Raw genomic sequence first — 24,916 nt, 5'->3', positions numbered from 1 at the left:
TAGGTGTCTACATGAGTTGCTTTTTAAATGTTCCTTTCATGTTCCTGTTTTACATGCACATAGTTCGATTTGACCCCCCCCCCTCCCTTAGGTGGGAGTGTCATTAAATGAACTACAGCTAATATTCACAGCGGGAACACAAATACAGACGCAGGGGGATTGACAGTGACTACATTTAGATCGACATCAGTAATCAAATAATTTCCCTTAATCTGAATAAGACAATAATATGATTAAGGTGTTTACAAGAGTTGCTTGTTTCTTTCGTGATGCCGTTTTACATGTTATAGCAATACGATTAATGTCATCGCATCACCACGCTATCCACTTTTCTTCTGGAGTTTCATGTAATTTTGGATGTTTCATTCTTAATTTGTCAACTTTAACTGCAGTTTGTTTCTCACTTTCATTCAGGAACATTTCTTACATGTCCCATTTGACAATCAAGATATTGGATGCGAGTGTAGTTTTAATGGAATTTTTGATACCGCACGCCGTATGGGAGAAAAAAAAACTCTCTGCATTTCTTGGTAGGTGCAGAGAATAGCGTCAAACAGCCGTGTGTTTATTGACCATCCTGTCACAAAATATGGTGCAAATCCTACACAACGGTAATAGTTTGATTAAGGTGTTTACATGTTTACATTCGGAGAGCAGCATTTACAGATCTTTCAGTCCATAATATTGTAGTGATATTAACATACTGTAAACTTGGTAACTAGATTATTTTGACTAAGCTATGTCTTTAAAAACTGAAAGAGTACTGATGGCGTACTAACTAACTTTGCCATCATAAACAAAGAACATTGATCACACTCTTACCAATGTTGTAGAGACAGAACAATCAACACGAACTGGAACCGCGGCTCTTTTTTTTTTTAAAGAAGATGAGCGGCAAATCCAAATTTCCAGATGTGAAAAGCTCTCGGGTTAAAATGTTACAAACATATTTTGTCCTTTACAAACATTTATCCTTACAAACATATTTTTGTCACATGTTAGCAGACCACTGTAATCCACACGTCCACACGCGATAAGCGCTCTCATCATGGGAAAAATGAAAACAAAACTTTCGTTGTGGCACATTTACATACACAACACTGGCGACCCATGTCTCTGAACAATTCTTTTTATTAATTCTGCATATTAATGAAGTTGCACCTCATTCAAGTCTTTCTCATGAATTAATGCTGAAAACTCAAGTCGCGTGCTTGCTTGTGTGTATGAATATTAGGAGTTTTGGCTTCAAAATAACCTCTTCAAAGACCGAGTGTTGAGGTAGAATACAGAAAAAAAATAAAAGATCTATTAATCTATCAAATATGGATGAGGAAGCACTTCACAACCACACAAACAGTAGGTATCTCAGATGTTTGTTTTTTAATCTGAGGTAAATTATGCATTGTTGTTCTCATAGAGACTGTTAAAATGCTACAAAATGAAACAATGCAACACTAATATTATGCAAAGCACAGATTTTCAGTAGATGTCATGAAAATTCTGCTTTTTAGTAAGTGAAAGTCAGGGAAAAGTTTATTTTTTTACAACTCATGCTATTAACTACTGGATCATTTCCTGCCTATTATTAAGATGTTGACTTTTTTTCAGTAGTTGTTAGGTATAATCTTATTTTACATTCCTAATCCTACCCAAAACAATTAATAAGCAGCTAATTAGTAGTTTGTTGAGCTAGTGGTCTTCGTTATTGATTTGTTAATAGTGTGAATTGTGAGTGTGACCCTACCAAAGATTTACCAAAACTCTTTGTGTGTATGTGTCTAAAGTGAGCGTGCATAATTAGTATAGTAGAGTGTCTATAATGCAGCTGAACTTATTAGTGATCATTTTGAAACATAGAAAGGTGTTAATGTTTTGTAATTTAATGTCACAAGTCAGTCTTAAAAAAGTGTGCATGTGCTTGCACGTTCATGTGTGTGTGCGTGTGTGTGAATGCAATCGGTTTAAGCTGTGGATAGGTGTCAGTAAAAAAAAACTTGTTACTTGTCACTAGGTTTAGCTTTGGCATGTCACTCAGTGTCCAGGGCTTATTAGCTTATTTTCGCAATAATATATGTTTCTCTAAACATTTTCACTATTGGAGACTATGTTTAATAAATTTTCCTCTAATTGTTGATGTCTTCAGCTTTATAAATGTCCAAATAACCTTTTACAAGATTGACATCAAATTTTTGTGACATGCATAAGGTTGTGCACTCACTAGCCACTTTGTTAGGTACATCTACATCAAACTTTTTGTTCATGCAAATTTCTAATCAGCCAATCATATGGCAGCAACTCAATGCATTTAGGCATGCAGACATGGTCAAGATGATCTGCTGTCGAGCATCAAAATGAGAAAGAAAGTTGATTTAAGTGACTTTAAACGTGGCATGGTTGTTGGTACCAGATGGTCTGATCTGCGTATTTTAGAAACTGCTGATTTACTGGGATTTTCACGCACAACCATCTCTAGGGTTTACAGAGAATGGTCAGAAAAAGAGAAAATATCCAGTAAGTTGCTGTTTTGTGGGCACAAATGCCTTGTTGATGGTTTGGGCTAATAGAAAGGCAACAGTTACTCAAGTAACTTGCAAAGCATTTAACCTTGAGGCAGATGGGCTACAGCAGCAGAAGACCACACCGGGTGCCACTCCTGTCAGCTAAAAACAGGAAACTGAGGCTACAATTCGCACAGGCTCACCAAAATTGGACAATAGAAGATTGGAAAAACGTTGCCTGGTCTGATGAGTCTCGACTTCTGCTGCAACATTCGGATGTTAGGGTCAGAATTTGGCGTCAACAACATGGAAGCATAGACCAATCCTGCCTTGTGTCAACGGTTCAGGCTGGTGGCGGTATGGGGGATATTTGGGCATTTTGTCATCGCCTTGGCCTACCGGAGTATTGTTGCTGACCATGTCCATCCCTTTATGACCACATCTTCTGATATCTACATCCAGCATGATAACGCATCATGTTATAAGCATGAATCATCTCAGACTGGTTTTTTGAACATGGCAATGAGTTTACTGTACTCAAATGGCTTCAACAGTCACCAGACTCAAGCCATTAGAGCACCTTTGGGATGTAGTGAAACTGGAGATTCCGATCATGGGCGTGCAGCCAACAAATCTGCAGCAACTGTGTGATGCTATCATGTCAATATGGATCAAAATCTCTGAGAAATATTTCCAGTAACTTGTTGAATCTATGCCACAATGGACTAAGGCAGTTCTAAAGGCAAAAGAGGGTCTAACCCGGGATTAGTAATAAAGTGGCCGGTGAGTGTATGTTATTTAACAAAAATCCTTTACTAAACTGTTGTATCCCGACAGCGCAAGACTAACACCACGATGAGTAAATAATGCCTTCATTTTCATTTTTGAGTGAACAAGGCTGATTATATGTAGAATTTTAATTAGTTGGAGTTTTTGCCGTTGCATCAAAACTCGTAAATGTCATGCCTTCAGACACTTAAGTCACACTTGCATTGATATGAACTGCATTTCAGCATTATGACAACCCCAGTATCATCTCACTGTCTTGATATTTCTACTCTGAAGTCTTATACTCTTAGCAGTAGTGCTTTTACAAATAGGAAGTGGCACCTCCGAGAAGTTAAAAAGAAAAACTCGCTGAGACAGAAAAAAAAAAGAGAAAAGTTTTAGGTTGTCGCTCTAAGCCAGCACCGTTCGGCCAGCTTATCTGCCTGGGTGATGAAATCTCATCATCTGTTGTAAGTCTGTGTTCTTAGCGGCGTTCGACAGGGGAGCAGATCCCTCGCTGTGCGCCAAACAGCTCACTTTCCTCATCTCTCACTGCTTGCAGCGCTTCACCTGCTGGGGTCTGGGATGAGAGACTCCTGCCACGGCCCTCCCGCTGACTTGCGCTACTGTCTCTTTCTCACTGAGTCTGTGATGCCCAGCTGCTTTACTATGCCGCTGCCATTTGCTTCCTGTTACAGTGAAGTGGATTTGGTTTTACATCAAGCTTTTGAATGGAGAAATTGGTTACTCTGTGATTACTTGCTATCACAGTGGAAAAAAGAGATACTTGTATTTAGAAGTGGTTAAGAGCACATCAAATCGAACTTGGTTTAAAGTAAGCATGCATGATATTATCGGAATGTTTGATGAATTTGGCGATAATGGAGTGAAATCTAAACATAGGCATTAGGCAATTATGCAGATGATATGTTAATTGAAACCTGAAAGTGCTTACTTGTATGTCTAGTGTGCTAAAAATAAGATCCGATCAGCAGTCTGCTCATTCTTAAAGTACTTTTTGCCTGTATGTGGATTGTAGATCACAGTAGGGCTGCACAATATATCGTTTCAGCATTGATATCGCAATGTGCGCATCTGCAAAAACCACATCGCAAAGATATGCAATGTTAATTCTGGATTATAGTGGACAAGGACCGATAGAATTGTATTTAATCAATGTATTTGTATGGAATTTATAAATTTTTGGCTTTTTTTTTTTTTTTCAAATATACATTTCAAAGCGAAAGCAAGATTATTTAACTTACCCCTTTGGCAGATAATTTTGCTTGTTTTCAGGAAAAACTTTTAATTTTGTCTTATTTCATCTGAATTTTAAACCAAAATAATATTTATTTTTGATCTAACAAGTTTTTCATTGTAACCATTAAATTACTTTACTTGAATACTGTTAGACTCCCTGCTACTTAACTATCTTGTGAAACTGTAATTATATTGCAATATTTATCACAGAAAAATAAAATATGGCAATATAATTTTTTTTTCCAATATTGTGCAGTCCTAGATTATAGTGTACAAAGAACAGCTAGTTTTAAAATTTTTAGCTTTAAATCAGCCTTGATCTTTATTCAGTGACTATTTATGCTTTATAAATCTCTTATAACTGACAATTAAATGCTCGGTTATGTTAATGAATGGCAGTTAATTGTACACTACAGTTTAAGTATTGATGAATAACATTGAAATATTTTATTATATTGATATTGTAATGTGAAGCTGGATGCTGACAACAGAGGTGCGGATCCAAATGCAGGTTTATTGAGGGGTCAGGCAAGCTACAGTCAACACAGAGGCAAAGAGACGTATGCAGGCAAATCCAGATTCATAGTCAAAATAACAGGTGAGTGGTAAGAGGGCAGGCAGCAAACAGGGATAAACAATAAAACAAACGAAACAAAGCGAGGGTCAAAATCGGCAAGGCAAGGCAAGCGAAATGTGCCATAATGTTCACAAAAAGTATCACAAGACTCAGCAATGAGGGTGTCAGAGTGAGCTGTATATATGCGAGTGTAATCAGTCCATGAGCAGCTTCAGCTGTGCGAGTCTACTCAATGGAAAACTTGAACAGGTGTGAGTGTGTGGTGCATGACTGGACCTTGTAGTCGATATACCGGCAGAAAAGTAATTCTATGTGATCTGTGTTTTTTTTTAACAGGGATCTGTAAGGATTAGATTGCTGGTGGCTATGACAGATATATTGTTAAATTATTTTATTATTGTTGTTTTTTGACACTCCTGTTATTCAGCCATGTTTAAAGTGTAGTGTAATTGTATTTTTAGATAAAGATTGCAAATATTTATTTTATTTTATATAAATTTCATTGTTCAGTGTCTTGAAATTTATTTTAAATAATTGTTTTATTTATTTATTTATTATTTTTTTTTTATTACTCAATCATACATTTGCTTACTGTTTAGAATATAACTTAGCCTTATAATGGACAATTCCATTGTAAGGGATTAACTAAGCATTATAGCGGTTACTTTTGATGAGCTCACAACTCAGTAGAAATTTGTGCTAGTAAAGCATTAGGTATGGGCAGTTATAGCAACATATCTTGCCGGTAAAAACATGCATTTATAATGAGCCTGCAAAAACACATTTGTCTTCAGGACTGCTAATAATAAGATCAGGTCAGCTGTCTGGCCTTCTTGAAGTGAATTTTAGCTGCTAAAATTGTGAATGTAAGGATAATAACGAATACTCAATTCAACAGGATTAGTTTAAAAATATCGGCTTATGGGATGTCAGCAAAAAAAATATATATTTACTGTTGAATTATAAATTGTGTGATAGTCTAGTGATTAATTGATCAATGGTATCTGTGGCTTAATGTTTACTAATATAATCTTGAAAAAACTCAATCTTACATTTTCCTTGTAATAAATGTTGCAAGTACTACAACTGATCTAAGTGATTTAACGCTGAATATCTGATATCTACTGGTTTTCTTAGTGTTAGCTGCACCTTTAGGTTTATTAAGGTAAATACAGTAAGTAAATGCTGAGAATTACACCGTGCTAAAATGCATTTATAAAAAAGTTTAACCTGTTCTTGTTTTGACCTAACCTATTATTGTTTTATAAAATAAGAAATCTAATATCTTTTGATGTTTAATAATAATTTTTTCACTTTGTATACTAAAAGAAAAAAGACAGTATTGTGTATCAAACATGCACATGTTGTGTTCACGTTTATGCAACATTGCAATTAAAGCACCTCATTTAGTCAAACTGATGTGATTAAGCTCATAATCATAGAAATCATAATCATATTCAACTATGCGGCATATGCTGATTTTAATTGCTGTAAGCAAGATTGTGAACACCTTTATTGCATTATCTCTCTCCCTAAAGTGTGCTCAGACATAAACATATGCTGTGTGTTGTTCACACATGATGTAGTGATTGAACTGCATGACATTATTCTGAAGTTTTTCTTGTACAATGGAACTCGCTGCACAGTGATCGCATTAACATTTTCATTACATAAGCTATGTTCAACCCAAATCAATCCTTATTTGAACGGCAAAACAACTTTGTTCTGAATAAATACCACACACTAATTGAGTTTTTACTATGGAAGGAGGTTTTAAAAGTACAACAATAAATTACTAAACCATGTACATTAAATATTCATTTAGAAACTATTTTAATATGCATTATTTGAGCTGAAAAGTTGTATAAGCATATCTTTATTTGTCTTCATAGATTATGATCAAACTACAGATGATTCCTCACAATTCCTTCATGTTGGCCCAACGCAAATCAATTTAGTTATTGTATCTTAATTGTTTTTGCACATTAAAATCAATAAAAAAAAAATTAACAATTAAGTTGTCCCCCCAAAAACATAAGAATTTTGTTGTTTCAACCCATATTTAAATAGTTTAACCAAGCAGAAATTTTTGGAGTGTATTATAATTTGAGTGTATTTTTTGATAAATTTATTTTGAGTGTATTATAATATTAACAATGTAAAAGGAAAGCATTCTAAAGAGACAGAATACAAATGAATCAATTTAAGAGTGTATAATATATTTATCCAAAATATATCACAGCCAACCATTCAAGCTTTTATCATGTTGAACCTAAAAACGTATAATTATCAGATATTATCTTCTAATAAAGGTATTCAACCAATTCTCATTTTTCTATATTATTTCCTCATGTGTCAAAACACGTACCTCCGTTCCTTTTTCATTTCATGCGCTTTTAAGCTTCATTTTTCAGACTATTTTCCTGCTCATCCAGACCTTATTCATTTCTAAAAGCTACATTCAAGGACCTTCTGTGAACTCTGTTACATTAACTGTTTGTTGTTAGATGGGGTATTTCAATGTTGATCGTTTGGTTGTGTTCCCTTTCATTTTAAATGCCTTTATTAGGCGTTTAAAAAACACCTAAAAACTAGTGTCATATATGGCAGTTGCTAGGCCATGCAGTTGTGCCACTGTCAAGAAAAGTATATGAGAAGTTGTTACTGTTTGTTTAACCATGTATAAAAAAATGGCGGTTAACCCTTTTAAAGGTACCATATACGGCTTTGGTTTAATAAGTTAAATTGTTCTTTGATATCTACATAGTACATTTATAGCTTCAGTAATTTAAAAAGAATCTCCAGAAATGGTTTTATAAGCTCATATTTCTCCATAAAATTCCTATCCCTATACACACCCATACAATTTTTTCTTCATAAAATACCCATAGAATCAGAAGATCCAAGATTGACCATACATGGCCTGTGTCATGAATATTAATGAGCTCCGCTCTGATGTTCTTACAGACACATACACACAGCATGATGTACGCTGAACACGGACAAATATAAACCCAATTAGAGTAGCCAAACGAGAGTGAAAGAGATCTATGGCATTGTATTTTAAGCTATAGTAAAAGAAAACATTGCCATTAACTTCTGCATGAACAGATGAAAGTTGAGCAGAGTGATTTGACAGGATTTAGCAGTCAACACGTGTTTTTCGAAATCAAAATTCACAATAAACTCGATAAGTTAACAAAATATTTAACTAAACATGCTCCATGCCTCTTCAGAGCAGAGATGAATAAATGTATAATCTGTAAATCTTGCATTTTGCGCCCTGAAGCGAGTTTGAAACAAGGCTTGAAACATGTCTTGTATTGCGGTTGCCCAGTAATGCACAGTAAACAATTTGGCACTCGTCTTTTCAGAATTAAAGTCCCACATACACATCCCACATAGTGAGTAAAATATACACTTAAAAATATAGGCATGGGCCGGTATTAGTTTCTGATAGTAATAACCTTGGATAAAAAAATATCAAGGTTTCATGGTATTGTGCTCACTGATTTAAAATAAATTATTTTTAGATGTCTGGGTAAAAAAATAAAAACTTTTTTTTTTCGCATTTGAAAACATTTGATTCTATTTCTTGAAAGATTTAAAATATTTTGGAGCAGTAAACACATGCTATATAATTCAAATGAATCATTGATGTCTGCTGTCTTCATTTGTTTAAAAAACACTGATTTCTTTAAAATTTAAAACTGCATCTTTTGATATTTTTGATACTGTTGAGATACTGTTGTCCTACAAAATAAATAAATAAATAAATAAATTAAAAATCTTAAACATACCTTAAAAACAATATTACAGAAATTGTTGGCGGTTTTAAAACCTTCACTTTTCCATACCGTGGTATACCTTAAAGATGGTTGTCATCCCATGCCTATTTAAAAATAACTAGGTATTAAAAGATATCTGCATAGTAGGTTTATAGATTTGGTCATTTAAAAAAACTTCAGAAAACATTTTATAGGCTCATATATTACTCCTTTAAATACACATACAATCTCCATGCATACCCATACAGTTTTTACTCCATAAAATAGCCATAGAATCAGAGGGTCCATGATTGACCATGTACTGTATGGCTTGTGTCATGAATATTAATGAGCTCCACTCTGACGCTCTTACAGACACATATACACACAGCATGATGTTAGCTGAAGATGTACAAATATAAACCCAATCTGAGTCACAAAAAAAAGTAATAGAGATGTATGGCATTGTATTTTTAAACTATAGTAATAGAAAACACAGGCAGAAGTTAATGTCGACTTCTGCATGATCAGATGACATTTGAGCAGAGTGATTTGACACGATTCAGCAGTCTACACGTGTTTGTTGAAACATATGCATCAAATTTCACCAATTGATGCATATGCTTGCCTGCTGGAAGGACGGTATGCACATAAATATAGCAGCATTTTTATGACACTGTGTAACAATAATTAATATTTTTACTGTACTGTGAACGTTGGGGTGGAGGTTAGTGTTAAAAACACAATTTATTGGGTAATTTAATAGATCCCATAAATAATACTTGGTACAAGTATTTTTACATTACTGTGACGGTTGGGCTTAGGGTTGGGGTGGGGGAATATGTTAGTAAAATACTCAGAAAAGTTAATTCTCATAAACTTCCGGCCACAACCGTATTTGATCTAGCAATGACCCAGTAATGCACAGTAAACAATTTGGTGCTCATATTGCAAAATAAAAGTTCCACAGTCATAGTAAGTGAAATATACACCATTAAAAAAATAACTAAGGGAGAAAAATTATCATTGTTGACTCACTAGAAAACTTTCAAACTATCAAACGCAGCATGAGGCATTCATATTAAATGATCTCAGAACTTGAAAACATTGTCAGGTCTGGATGAACGACCCAAATTAGGCATACATGCAAATGCGAAGGGCATGGCCAGTGAGTCTCGTCACAGTTTGTTTCATCTTCTGATTGGCACGTTATCCACCAGGGTTTTACACTCGTGGAATGTACATGAAAATGAGGAAACAGTGATGTCTGAGGCTCACAGTGTGTCCATTTCCATATACTGATTTTTTTGTTGTTCTGCTACGCCTTGGTATACCCAGATTTTTATTATAGTACACCTTTAAGAACACATTTGATGTGTACTGTAATATATAATGTCACTTTAATGGCGCTGGTTAGCGGGTTGCGCTGGTGCTTTAAACATTTACGCTGTGCTATAGACATGCGGAGTCATAGAGTTCACCGACTTTTCTTATATCCTGCACGGGGGTTAGAGAGCCCATAATGGAAATGTTGACACTTGGTTTAATAAGATTTTCAGAAATGTAATGAACTTCTCTATTTGTGACAGCAGAGCTTCATTAGCGGTGTAAATACTCCTACTCTAGAGGATGAGGTCACTGTGCGAATTCACACACATGCACAACAGAAACCCCATAATTAGTAGACTTAAGGCTGTGAGATTTGCCTCTTACTGTAAATGCCAGATCGTTGCAATGGTTTTAATAACCCAAGGAAATATCCTACCTGTTTGTGTGGTTAGCACTGGTGCATGTGTGAAATGCCATCAGGCTGACGCCTAAGCCTGTTTGCTTTACTTACAGCAGTTCACAGTGGCAGGGAACTCATTGCTTTTTTAAAAGAAATATGTTTCTGTGGTGAGTTATTTCACTGTTACTGATGGCAGCGGTTGATGATCTTGACAGTGCTGGAATTGTCCCTCCTTCCACCCCCAGTTTTATCAGGCCCCGCAGTAGAAAACTCAGCAAATTGTCATTTTTTTTGTTGACCCCAGCAGCAAAAGCCCATAGATTTTCTCAAGCAAAATTTGACTTCCCCCCCCTTATGGACATTTTAACAACCCTTTGACAGATATATATTTTTGTCCAGAAGATGGAAGAATATTTCTTGACTGTCAGAAACGTTAGTCTGTCTGCTGATCATGCACTTTTTCATGCTTGTGAATGTTTGTTGCTAGTGCATGCGTTTCACACTATAGATTGTCTGGATTTCATCTAATCAAAGAACACACCATCTGCTTCTTGGACTGAATCTCCTCATGTTTTTTCATTGAGAAAAGAAAAGAAAAAAAAACTTGGCCTAGATGCTCAGCCTGTTAGTAGTGTTTATTGGCTGTCAAAGAGTCATAGCCACAAGCCTTTAGCAAAGATCAGTGCCCATGAGAGATGCTGGAAATGGAGCGGCGTCTGTATTTCATAACAAGCCCTCAGAGGCAGATATGATCTTGTTTTCTTTAAGCACTAAACTTTTCGAAGCCCTGCTCAAATAAATATGGCTGTGGACAAAAGCAGAATCTGTAGGAATACTTCATATTATAAGGAAACAGATTGCTATTGCGGTTTTAAACCTTGAACACGGGTATCAAACCACTGTGTTTGCATATCTGAACATACTTATTGTTTGAGGGTTGTCACATGTCACACAGCTCAATTTAAATAAGTAGTTTGAACAAACAGCAAATGTCTTTTTTTTTAGTGTAGTGCTAATGCAATTGCTGTTTAAACAATGTGGCGGAGAATATGAAAATGATACCTGCGCTTCTTTTGTGAGCACACTGTGGTCACAAAGGTATGGACGTTACTTCTCTTCATCCTTTGTGGGAAATAAGGTTTCAGTGAGGTCTCTCCATCGCATGCCGTCCAGCATTTTGTGCTCCTCCCTATATACTATGTTAATCTTTTGAAGCTTTTGTACCACAGTTCTATGCCAGTTAATTTTGGATCTCCCAGGTTTTCTTGCCTGGTGGTGTTCATTTTAAATACAAATATTTTGGATCCAGTCTTGCTCCATCATTATCACATGCCCAAGCCATCTAAAAGGAATTGTTCAACCAAAACTGAAAATTCTATTTCACACCTATTGTTATGGTTATTGTACCTGTTAACTGAGGCTACCGTGACAGGATGATATACATTTTTAAGCTTTGACTTCAAAGGTACTTTTTTAAAGACTGGGTTTTAAAAAGTGATGGCAAAAAAAGCTAAATCTAAAGTTTGCAAAACTACTGTCGAGCTGTCATATATAAGAGAAAGCACTTTGCACCCATTATCATTATTTTTTTTATCAAAATCTGAGGTAAATAATCAATTGATGCTATGATCGAGGCTAATACAGTCATGCAAAATGGTATTCAAGCTAAAAGCATTTTAATATTGTGCAATTCTTTCCAGTTATTATTTTAATATTGTGTCATTAATATAGAAACACAACAGTGGTCTGTTTTTCAGTTAAGTAAATGAAAATTGGAAATTCAGAAATGGAAATGCAGCTTTTTGGTCAGTGAAAATCAGTAAAAAGTCAGGGTCTTTGATTTTTGGATTGAAGTGGGAACCCTGTAGAATTGCTGGGTGGATATTTTGTTGGGGAAAAACATCTGGCAATTTAATCTGAGGGATCGATTTTAGAAGTCAACATAGATACTGCCCTACAAGTCAAAAGATCTTAGTACTATGAATATTTTTTGAATCGGTGTCCAGCAAAATAATAACAGGTAGAAATTTGGCAATAAAATATACTATGACTCAAAATACACACTTTATCAAAACATGATAAAAGATGATGTCTGAAAAATATCAGCTCATGTTTGGCATTACAGTACCTTCTTTCTCCCTTTTATGGCAATTTATTCTGGTATGCTGTGGTGTTCAAATTATGTTCCACTCATTCTAAGCTGGGCCCACAGTTTACAAAGAAATTTCCCCCCATACATTTACACCACCAGCAGCCTGAGCCATTGATACAAGGCAGGGGAGATTGGTGATTTCATCTCGTTTATACCAAATTCTACCTGAATGTTCAGGAAGCCTTTTCCCAGTCTTTTGTTGTCCAATTTTGTTGAGCCTGTGAATTGTTGGCACAGTTTCTTGTTCTTAGCTGACAGCAGTGACCAGTCTGGTCATTCGCTTCTGACCTCTGGCATCAACAAGCCATTTTCCTCCCAAAGAACTGCTGCTCACTGGATTTTTTTCTATCTTCTTTTCGTCCATTTTTTAGAAACTATAAAGATGGTTGTGTGTGAAAATCCCAGTTAATCAGCAAATTTTTAAAGTGCTACTTACCAGCCCACCTGGCTCATTCAAAGTTACTTATAGACCATTCATTCATTTTCTTTTTTAGCTTAGTCCCTTTATTAATCTGAGGTCGCCAAAGCGGAATGAACCGCCAACTACTCCAGCACATGCTACCCGTATTGTGAAAAGACACAAATCTGAAAAAGCACTTATCTATGTGATTCTAATGCAAAAATTCAGTATTCAGTTATTTAAATAAATAAAGCTGAAAATATAAGAGAATTCATTACAAATCCTTGAATATTCATCAGTAACTAGAAAAAAGAACAAGATGGATATCTGAAAATGTGTGCATATAATGAATAAATGATACACTAAATTAAACACATTACATTCATTATCAACAACATCTCGCCACATTTATGCACACATAACAAACATTTCTCATTCAAAACAAATAAAACTAATTTCAGTTTTTTTTTCTAATTTTGTTTATCCCATCCATCCATCCATTGTTTATTCCTTCATTCTTTCTTTTCTTCCTTCTTTCTTCCTTCTTTTATTCTTTCCTTCATTCTTTCTTTCATCACTTCATTCTTTCCTTCTTTCATTCACTCCATTCTTTCCTTCATTCATTCTTTCTTTCCTCACTTCATTCTTTCATTCATTCATTCTTTCTTTCCTCACTTCATTCTTTCATTCATTCATTCTTTCTTTCCTCACTTCATTCTTTCATTCATTCATTCTTTCTTTCCTCACTTCATTCTTTCATTCATTCATTCTTTCTTTCCTCACTCCATTCTTTTCTTCATTCATTCTTTCTTTTCTTACCTAATTATTTCCTTCCTTCTTTCTTTCCTCACTTCATACTTACCTTCTCTCCTTCATTACTTCCTTTATTAATTTCTTCCTGCCTTCCCTCTTTCATTCCTTCCTTTGTTCCTTTATTATTTCCTTTCTTCCTTTTTGCTTTTTTCCTTTCTTCATTCTTCCCCCTTCCTTCATTCTTTTCTTTCTTTCTTCATTCTTTCCTCCTTTCCATCCTTAATTCATTCCATCCATCCATCCATTGTTTATTCCTTCCTTCCTTTTGTCCTTCATTCTTTCCTTCTTTTCTTCCTTTCTACCTTTTCATCTGTCCATCCATCCATCTTTTGTTTTTTTCTTGATTATTTCCTTTCTTCATTCTTTCCTCCATTTTATCCTTCCTTCCTTGATTCTTTTTTCCTCCATCCCTTCTTTCCTTCCTTCATTTCTTTCTTCATTCATTCTTTCCTCCCTTCCTTCCTTCCTTCCTTCCTTCCTTCCTTCCTTCCTTCCTGCATTCCTTCCTTCCTTCTATCCATCCATCCATTCATCCATTGTTTGTTCCTTCCTTCCTTCCTTCCTCCCTTCCTTCATTTCTTAACTCCTTCCTTCATTCATACATTGTTTATTCCCTCATTTTTCCACAGTATACAGAATTTGTTTAACTGCAGACTAAGATGTCAGGTTAGCAATGCTATCATATATTGTTTGCTTGTGAAATGCTTAGGCGTGATCACAGATTTTGTACTAGTGTACATGTAACCTTAAATTCAGTCATTATTTCTTATTAGTTGTTTTGTGCCGATTTTGAGCCTTTTTTCTCCATTCTGATGCTCAGTTAGAATTTAAGCAGGCCGTCTAAATCCCACCTTTACGCCTGAGTGTGTTTTAAACTGCTTTTCACTATTGTGCATTAGATTAAAATACTAATATTACAGTTAAATTAAAGGTTGAATTTAAATGAATTGAAAGGTCAAGGTCTCGTCCAGCTGATGCTCTCTGCAGATCACATTTTTACAATCTATTTCAGTTTAATTTATTTCTGGTCAGGAGATCTGATTTTCAGAAAGACTGAATGAATTAAAACATCTTTACTTGTGGAAATCTGTGACTTTTCTTTTGTCTTGCATACCATTTGAATGTCTGTTCCACAATGGACTCAACAAAGAGAAAGCTCTATGATCATCATAACAATGGTGGCACTATTTGAAAATCTGGATCACTGTAATATCCTTCTGGGAGAAACAGTTTGAAACAAAGCCTTTTTTTCTCTTATATCAAAGGTTTAATTCTGCTGAACAAAAAATATTACTGTGTTCCATATAAGCTGGACAAGCATTAATAATATTCATAGATATCAGAACTTTTAATGCCTTTTAGCTTGCTGTAGAATGCATGAAAAGTGGTTTCTACATTATGGGGCTTAATAGCGCCAGCAAAGAAACATCAGTGAGTTTCAAACCATTTAAATGTATTGAAATGCAGATAATTTACATAATTTTCAGCACAAAATAAGTTTTCTGTTTGTTTGTTTTTTTTAAAAAACAGGTGTGTCTCTTCACAGGGTACATCTAATTCTCTGCAGTTAAATTAATGTCGCATTTTCATCACCTCCACAAAAATCCATTGAATGCATATGTAAAACTTTCATCTTTTAGTTTTGATGTGAAATAAAAGTCTGCATATTTGCATATTTTTCTTTTAAAATGTGGTTTGAGCATCAGTTAAGACAACATTTGCACCTATCAGCTTTATTTGTAGGAAAACTGGGTAACTTTGGGATTTTGTCTGCTAATTTTATCTTCCGGGTTTAAAATAGTTTTCTGGGGCGGGATCAAGTTCTCATTATTATTCATAGCTTATATTATTCTTATGATTTAATACTCTCATAGTATTCCTGCAAAAAGACCCTGCTTCTTAATTATTCATGAGCACACATACTTTCCGAAGGCAGGGCAGACATGCCAAGCTGTGACATTCAATGATTAGGTGAGACCGCACACGGCACGGGTCATATGTGTTTGTGTCCATGAGGTTTGTTCTGTTTTTCGCTGTGATTCTGTCAGGGCCGATACAACAAAGCTGTTGGTTTGCAGCAAGCTTTTTTGTCGAGAATTGCTGTATGAGATTTGAAGAATGGTGGACTTTGTCTTTTGTCAGTTGAGTTTGTTAGCATTCAGACACCTCACCTATACCCGTGCTGCTGTGTTCGCCTTCGTTTAAAAAATCGAGATTACCGGCAGGGCTAATGGTTGAAATAGACAGGACAGGAGACCTGCTGCACGGCTATCCACAGTGTCTGCATTCAGACTTGGGGATTCAGGAGGAGAGAAGTCCCCTTCATTTATAGTGTTTATTTAAACACGATTATCTTTATGAAAATAGAACTAATTTTGTATATGAAATTACGTATAACAAATGTTGGAGGACATTAAATTACTTACCGATTATTTCTTTGCATTTTAATTTTGTAAACTAATAAATCATGGGTCTCCTCACAGTTTGTCCCTCATTTTGTGAGCCAACTGACAACAGTTGTTCGCTCTCTTTTTTTTCCCCTTGCTCTGCTGGCCATGCCTCTTTTCCCCTCTGCCCGCAGAGCTCCACGCCCATCTCGGAGCAATTAAAAAAAAAAAAAATTCTGAGGTAGACTGAGGGTAGATTTCATGGCCCTTTAAAATCCTCATATATTGTATTAGGTGTGTGTGTGTGTGTGTGTGTGTGTGTGTGTGTGTGTGTGTGTGTGTGTGTGTGTGTGTGTGTGTGTGTGTGTGTGTGTGTGTGTGTGTGTGTGTGTGTGTGTGTGTGTGTGTGTGTGTGTGTGTGTGTGTGTGTGTGTGTGTGTGTGTGTGTGCGTGCGTGCGTGCGTGCGTGCGTGCGTGCGTGCGTGCGTGCGTGCGTGCGTGCGTGCGTGCGTGCGTGCGTGCGTGCGTGCGTGTGTGCGTGCGTGTGTGCGTGTGTGTGCAGGGATTGCAGTAACATGTTGTATTGCTATAGTATGTACAACATTAGGTTGGTTGCCTCAAGCTATAGCTCGCATGTGACCTTTTTTCCGAAATAATTGAATGACAAAAGTCCACTGAGGCTTGAGTTGGTTATTTGAGAGGTTATACATCGCTTTTCTTGATTTAATGTCAGTGGAGCACGATGGCAGCTGCGTGAAAGATTTATAGAGTTGTGATTGTTTTGTTTTATTTTCACATCTAAATGCATTATCAATGCCTTGCACATCTGTTCTCTTGACAGGCTTTTTATTTTTTGTTTCTGTGCCGTAGGGCATTTGGAGCCCTTGGCCGTCTGCACTTTTGAACATTGAACAATTGCGAAGGCTTCAAATCAGCTTTTAATGTCTTAATGGAGCAAGGAACAATGGCTGAATATTTAAAGGATATTAGCTGACACGAGGGGCAAAATCATGAGATTTGTTTTCCGCTTTGGTGAACAAGCTAGACCTTGTAACCGTCCCCTGGTGTAATTACTCACTTCACATGGCTTCATAATAAGTTTTTTTATTGTCAATCTTTTACAGATTTTTCAGATGTTTTTGAATAGTAATAAATTTTCCCTCTTGGCAAACAAAGACATTCACTGCCTCATTTATTTTGGCATTGCTGAATGGATTAATCACGATTAGCAGGGCTTCAGACTGAAACTAAATGTTTGCATTTGTGACCTTGTTTCTAGCCAGTATGACAAAATTTTTGGTTGTTCCGGTTGTTCTGGGGCCACTAGCAATTTGCCAAATAATTTACCAACTGGTAAGCGTTGCAATTTTTGATGCCAATGACAAATATTAAATGTCAAACATGCCAAAAGCTGAACAAAAACAGCACAGCTTGTTCACTATAAAAAAAAAAAAACCTGGTTGCCTTAAATTTTTAGGTTGAATCAAATTAGCCTTATAAGTTAATTTGGTTACACCATGATTAACTTAACTAAGTTAAGTTTAATAACTTACAATGACCTAAAATGATATGCTGCCAGGACTAATTGATCATATAATTTTTTGAATATGTCAAATATGAATACGATCCAAGCTTGTTTATCTCACTAATCTGTGTTCCCCACTTCTACTTTATTAAACAGTTCTACTATATACTGTACATTGCGAAGCATTTAAGTTTCTTTTTCATAGGAAGCATCCCAAAATACATAGAATAAACCTATTACATGGAGGGATGCATCAAATTTAAGGTTGTCGAAAATTATCAAATTATCAAAGAGAAAAATTAGTAAACAAAGTGATGAAAATACAGTATGAGCGGAAAAAAAAACAGAACACAACACCTTTACTTTCATTAAAATGTGGTAATTATATTTGCTTGTGTTAATTAAAATTATTATAGTTAATGTTATTGAAATATATTTTAAAATGCTTACAAAATTACTATATATTATATCATAAAACAATGAAACGTTAATAATAATCAATTTGAGTTTCAGATTTTAGCCAAATACATTACAAATTTTGGCTTAGAGTTTTCATTTCGGTGCTTCTTTAATTACATGGCTTGGTTTTTTGGACATTAGCCCCTTTCACAGACATACTTTTCAGGAAAATTACTGGTAAATTGCTGAAAATATCTGAACAGGCTCTTTTTTTTAAATAACAGTGAAGTAGTTCTGGGAATAAGTTTCAAATTAGGTTGTAACCTTACCAGTAAATACCCAGAATTCAATGTCAGTGAGCAGAGGTATTATTTGATGTTATTATGACTTGATACATTAATGAATTTAAATTTTATTTTTTATTTTATTTTATGGCAAGTTGCATTTTTTGAAGTATTGATAATATATATATATATATATATATATATATATATATATATATATATATATATATATATATATATATATATATATATATATATATATATATATATATATATATATATATATATATGTATGTATGTATATATATATATAAATATATATATATGTATGTATGTATGTATGTATGTATGTATGTATGTATGTATGAAAAAAATCACTGTAAAAAATTCCTTGTCCGGACACTTTTAGTCGCCACTTGTTAAGCAGATTTAGGATATAATACTGCTGATAGTCTTTCATTTAAAAGAAGGAAAGCTGCGAAAGCATATATTACATTTACAAAGCTGCGACCCGTACTCAAGCATATACTGTACATCTCCATATGCATAAGAATTCCATCCACATCTCTTCACTTGAGTTAATCACAATGCTTTTTCATACGGTATATCTTCAGAATTGTTCATTGAACAGACATCTGTCTAGTCATATGTGTAAACATGTTTTTGCTGTAGGAAGCGCTTCAGCCTACAGATGTTAGTAACAACATTTTCCGTTTATAGTTTGGTTTGTCTCTGGGATAAAAACTGATGCATAAATGCGAAAGCTTGAAATAATAAAAAAGAATCCTTCGACAAAATAAACGGATCCCCTTCATGTTTACAAATACAATCACAGCCATTTAGAGGTCATTTCTGGTTAATGATGTCAGAATTGAATGGTATTTTGGAATGGATGTGTAAAATGGTTGTTTTCCGGAAAGAAAAAAAATAATAATGGATTGCCGTTGCCTGTGTGAAAAGCACTTTTTTTTATTTATTTACCATTAAAGTTGTTCCAGTAATTTTTAGGATATTTACCAGTATTACTGAGTGAAAGGGCTATTATGTTAATTAAATAATGGCTTAAACGCATTCAGTTGGATTTGGTCGCTCTCTGTCTAGCTATTTTGTACATGCCTCATGTCTGAGCGCCATCCTGACACCTTTAATTTACACAAACACGTAACCAGGCTTTCTTTAAATCATCATTCATTTTAAAATGTGTATTTGTGCAAGTTTATATTGTAGTGCTGCTCGTATTGCCTTCATTTAGTACTTTTAGACTATTTAAGTTACATTGTGTTTTTTTTTTTTTATATCACCAAGATTTAAAGCACTTAAAAAAGTTCACAGTTAATGTTTTAAGGGCTATTTAATTGCCATTCAGTTTGCTTATACAGCCTATATAAATCTGACATGAAACCGGAAAAAAGGAGAAAGATTTGAAGTGGCTGTACAGGAGTTTAATCATGCCTTAATGGACTGGTCATTATACTCTCAGCGGGAGCAGGGTTTAGTCAGAGCAGGATTAGCTCATAATTCAGTCTGACTGCATTAGACCAAGAATTCCTTGCTAATTATACTCAAACATGGGTTTGAACACAAGCTCCACAAATATTCATTTTACAGTTCCCTCTGGCATGGGTAATAGATTTCAGAGAATATCAGCACTTTGTTCTTTTCCAGCAAAAAAAAAAAAAAAAACAATTTTAAAGAGTATTTTATAGTTCACAGATCTAACTTTTGTGGTCCTCCAAGGCATCTTTACATAAACTGCATTAATGGAAATGAATGCAGACATTACAATTGTGTTAGCCTCTTAGTGGTTTTATTCGGATTTATTATGTAAGTGCTTTTGTTTGCCATTAATTGACGTCATACGGAGCTGGCAGACATTGGCAGCTTTTTCAATGAAAATCGAGCTTTGAAAGGGATGACGAATGGCAGGACTGTTAACAACGTATATCTGAAATTAATTGTAATGTATAATGTCCTCTGAAGGGGGCTACACATTTTGCTTGCGTTGATTTATTTTGTGCTACCAGACCTGTAGAATGACATGAGATCCTTATATCTTGCATTATGGGCTGTAACTCCATGTGGTGGAGGGAAATTTTGACACTTGGCTTAATAAGGTTTTCAGGAACGTAATGAACTTCTCGATTTGTGACAGCAGAGCTTCGTTAGCTCTGTAAATATTCCTCAGATGACATCAGTAGTAGGTGTAATGCTGGCAGAATGGAATCTTGTACTCAAATTTTGTGATTTTCTGAAGAGCCTTTATTGAAGGAATATCAGTGAGCAGAGACTTTAACATAGTTTTTAGCTATACTTGGTGTTGTTTTGACTTATATGAGGATGATTTTCTTCCTTTGTGATTTTTGGGAAATTGCATAATATATATTTTTCCAATTTCAATGCTTCTGGACTAGTAATGTGGGAAAATAAATATTTATTTAGAGAAAAAAGAAAAGCTGAACCATGTGGGTTTCTAATTAAAGCAAACAGGCAGTAATTTTTTTTAATTAGCTATGTAAGTAGAGATTAAGAATATAAATTACTTTTTGTCCATGTGAAAGTGTTATTTTTTTGGTATTGTTGTTGATGTTTGAAATGATTATAGCTTTTATTTATACATATTATTTATTTATGTGTATATGTATATTCAATTTCCCAGAGATGAGTTGTGGCTGTAAGGGCATAAAAAACTTGCTGGATAAGTTGGCGGTTCATTCCGCTGTGGCGACCCCGGATTAAAAAAGGGACTAAGCCGACAAGAAAATGAATGAATGAATGTATATGCAAATTATTTTTACCAAACATAAAAAACGTAAATGTAGGTAAATGAAACAGTATTTGGTTTAGAATAAGTGTTTATTTTTTGTTATTTTGTATGTGTATTTTATTTAATACAAACAATGGTTTGTTTTACGATTTTAGTTAACAATAATTACCCCATATTTTTCTAAATCGCTGAATGATGTTAAACAAAATAGAATTTTTAATGTCTTTTACTCATTTTACAGTTCCCTGTGGCATCAGTAATAGATTTCAAAGAATGTCAGTACTTTGTTCTTTCCTGGAAAAAAATTATAAATAAATAAATAAATAAATATACACAGTGACTGGCCACTTTGTTATGTAAATTTTACTAGTACCAGATTGGATCCTCTTTTGCCTTTAAACTGCCTTAATCTTTCGTGGCATCATTACACCACCACCACCATCAGCCTGAACCGTTGATACAAGGCAGCATGAATCCATGCTTTCATGTTGTTGAAGTCCAATTCTGACCCTACCATTCGAATGTCACATCAGAAATTGAGACTCATCAGACCAGGCAATGTTTTTTCCAATCTTCTATTGTCCAATTTTGGTCAGTCTGTGCAAACTGTAGCCTCAGTTTCCTGTTCTTAGCTGACAGGAGGGTCACCCGTTGCGGGCTTCTGCTGCTGTAGCCCATCCGCCTCAAGCTTGGACATGTTGTGCATTCAGAGATGCTCTACTGTTGTAATGAGTGGTTGTTTGAATTATTGTTGCCTTTCTATCAGCGGCAATCAGTCTGGTCATTTTCCTCTGACCAGTCTCACCATTCTCTGTAAACCCAAGAGATGGTTGTGTGTGAAAATCCCAATTGATCAGCAGTTTCTGAAATACTCAGACCAGCCCACCTGACACCAACAACCACGCTACGTTCAAAGTCACTTAAATCACCTTTCTTCCCCATTCTGATGCTCTGTTTAAACTGCAGTAGACCATGCCTAAATGCATTGAGTTGCTGCTATGCTTGGCTGATTAAAAATTTGCCTTAACGAGCAGTTGGACAGGTGTACTTAAAAGTGGCCAGTGAGTGTGTAAAATCCAGTATCACCAACTACTATGTATTGACATTTTAATAAATTAATGCATCCTAATGATAATTAACATATTTTTATAATTACTTTTAAAATTAGAAATAATTTCATCAGTACTTTAAGTCTATGGGAATTCTATTATATGCCTATTATATTATATATCACATTTTCAGAAATCAAAGCATCAGTCACTGCACCTGCACATTCACAGATAGCCTGATAAAATTACTGTTGACTAATTGTGAAATAGCAGGTTTATAACTATGTACCTTTGTTTTTCCTTTTATTGTGTTGTTCGTCTCTGTGTAATAACTGTGCTCATGACGCACTAGTTAAAGAGCTCTAGAGGCCAGGCAGACCTGATGACATAAATATTCATAATCTGCACGAGAAGACTGAAATCAAATGGTTTCATACCTCATCACTGTTAGACTTCTGAGAATTATAGGGGAAACAGGGGAGCTCTGGAAACAGTCGTTTTCATTTATTTATTGTGAAAATAGGCATGATTTTAATTTTATTCAAATGACCTCAACTCCAAGCAGTCTGTAGACAGTGCTCTCTAGAGTATGTCAGTGTATGAGGAGGAAGTGTAAAGTGCTCGGAAATAGACCAGTCGACATTAAGCAAATCCCATCTCAACAAATTAGCTGATTTGTCTGAACAGCGTGCGTTTATGTGTGCATGATAACAACCCTCTATAAGGGCTGGGCGATACTGCAAAAAAAATGATCATGATACCGTGTTTCATATCGTTCGATATCGCTAGTTATTTATTTATTATAATACATTTTTAACAATACGTTTAGGAATATTATATATTTTTTATTTATCTGCTCAACTCTGGTTGGAACTCTGGTTTGCACTCATTTGCTAAATGCCCTTAATGTCATTGTATGTTTACAATTTATTTATTAATTTTTTTAATTCATTATGTATATTTTTAGACTACATTTTTTGTATATTTTAGACCACATTTTATGTATAATTGTATATATTGTAAATTCAAATTTTCTTTTTCTTAAAACTCTGCTATTTATATTAATATTACATGTTAGGCACCAAGGGTCTGAGAATAACATAGTTTCGATTCTCTATATGTCCTCTACATGTGGCTGTATTTACAATAAAGCTGACTTGACTTTGACATTTTATTTTGATTGAACCACTTTATTTTAATTTACCAACTTTACTAAGGCAAATAGTGTTTAAAATGTCTATAAATAATAGATAAATAATGTACAAAATATCTAATCTGGGCAACACGCTTGCACAACATGTGCTCGTCGCTGTCATATGCACGTCGTGCAAGTCACGCACCTCCATTGGACAAACTTACACCCTAAGCTTGTTGGCACATCTTCCAAGGCACGTGCTCAGCAGCCACATTTTAATAAAACAATAGTGCTTCATACCGAAATGACATACCAAATCTCTTTTTTTATGATATTGACAATGGTGTTCGATCAATAAATATCAATATCGATTTTTACGTCCAGTCCTACCGTCTATAATAAAAGTAAATCACTCAAAATATATAAATAAATATATATATATATATATATATATATATATATATATATATATATATATATATATATATATGTAATGTATGATATGATGTTTATGACCAAATATATGTTGTGCTGACTAGATGATGTCTATTTAGTTTTGGTTTTATTTAGTTTAAATGATGTCTATTTAGTAATTTAGTAATGTTTTTGTTTGTGATTGGCTAACAAGCTGAATAGGATGCTTAGATTAGACGGAACAGTGTGTGTTTATGTGTGCATGTTAACAACCCTCTATGATGCGAATAAATCAGCTAATATATATGTTTATGTACTGTATAATATACAGTGGCGACACAGTGGCACACTGAGTGCTGTCGCCTCACAGCAAAAAATTCGCTGGTTCAAGCCTCTGCTGGGTCAGTTGTGGTTTCTGTGTGGAGTTTGCATGTTCTCCCTGCATTCATGTGGGTTTCCTCTGGGGGCTCTGGTTTCCCCCACAGTCCAAAGACACGTGGTACAGGTGAATTGGGTAGGCTAAATTGTCTGTAATGTATGAGTGTGTGTGTGAATGTTTCCCAGAGATGTGTTGTAGCTGGAAGGGCATCCGCTGCATAAAAAAAAAACCTGCTGGATAAGTTGGCGGTTCATTCCGCTGTGGTGACCCCGGATTAATAAAGGGACTAAGACCAAAAGAAAGTGAATGAATGAATGATATACAGTATATGATAATGTCTATTTAGTTTAATTTATTTAGTTTAATTAATGTCTATTTGGGCATATTGAAATTTGAACAATGTAAAATTGTTTGACATGATAAATATTTTAATCCTCAAGTTTTATATGAGAACTGTCTCCTTAATCAGGTGGAAAGGATTCTGAATGATCCATTTTTTGTTTCCAAATTGTGAACCGCTTCATTCTGGTAGGAGATATGGAGTCCCTAAGTGTAGGTTGAACTGATATAAGAAATTCTTTGCACCCGTTTCGGTAGGTTTACTTAACAAGAGTTT

The 24,916-nt window shown here is 34.9% G+C and overlaps 1 protein-coding gene and 1 long non-coding RNA gene across 4 annotated transcripts in view; both read left to right on the top strand.

Moving 5' to 3' along the window:
• ipo11 (importin 11) overlaps window positions 1–24,916 on the top strand; it is a 325,228-nt gene that overhangs the window by 200,828 nt on the left and 99,484 nt on the right. The window contains exon 24 of one of the 3 annotated variants that reach the window (XR_015496986.2): window positions 191–1,541. The gene's annotated coding sequence lies outside the window, so the exon portion shown is untranslated. 3 annotated transcript variants of the gene reach the window in all.
• Window positions 14,624–17,526, top strand: LOC147842728 (uncharacterized). The gene is made up of 2 exons (XR_015498105.1): window positions 14,624–16,755; window positions 16,914–17,526. It is a non-coding gene; the product is annotated as an uncharacterized LOC147842728 (long non-coding RNA).

The sequence above is a fragment of the Danio rerio genome, chromosome 8 (assembly GCF_052040795.2).
Source record: "Danio rerio strain M-AB ecotype USA chromosome 8, GRCz13ab, whole genome shotgun sequence".
NCBI classification, from domain to species: Eukaryota; Metazoa; Chordata; class Actinopteri; order Cypriniformes; family Danionidae; genus Danio; species Danio rerio.
The sequence above is the reverse complement of the archived record's forward strand: the minus strand, read 5'-3'. Positions and strand labels throughout refer to the sequence as shown.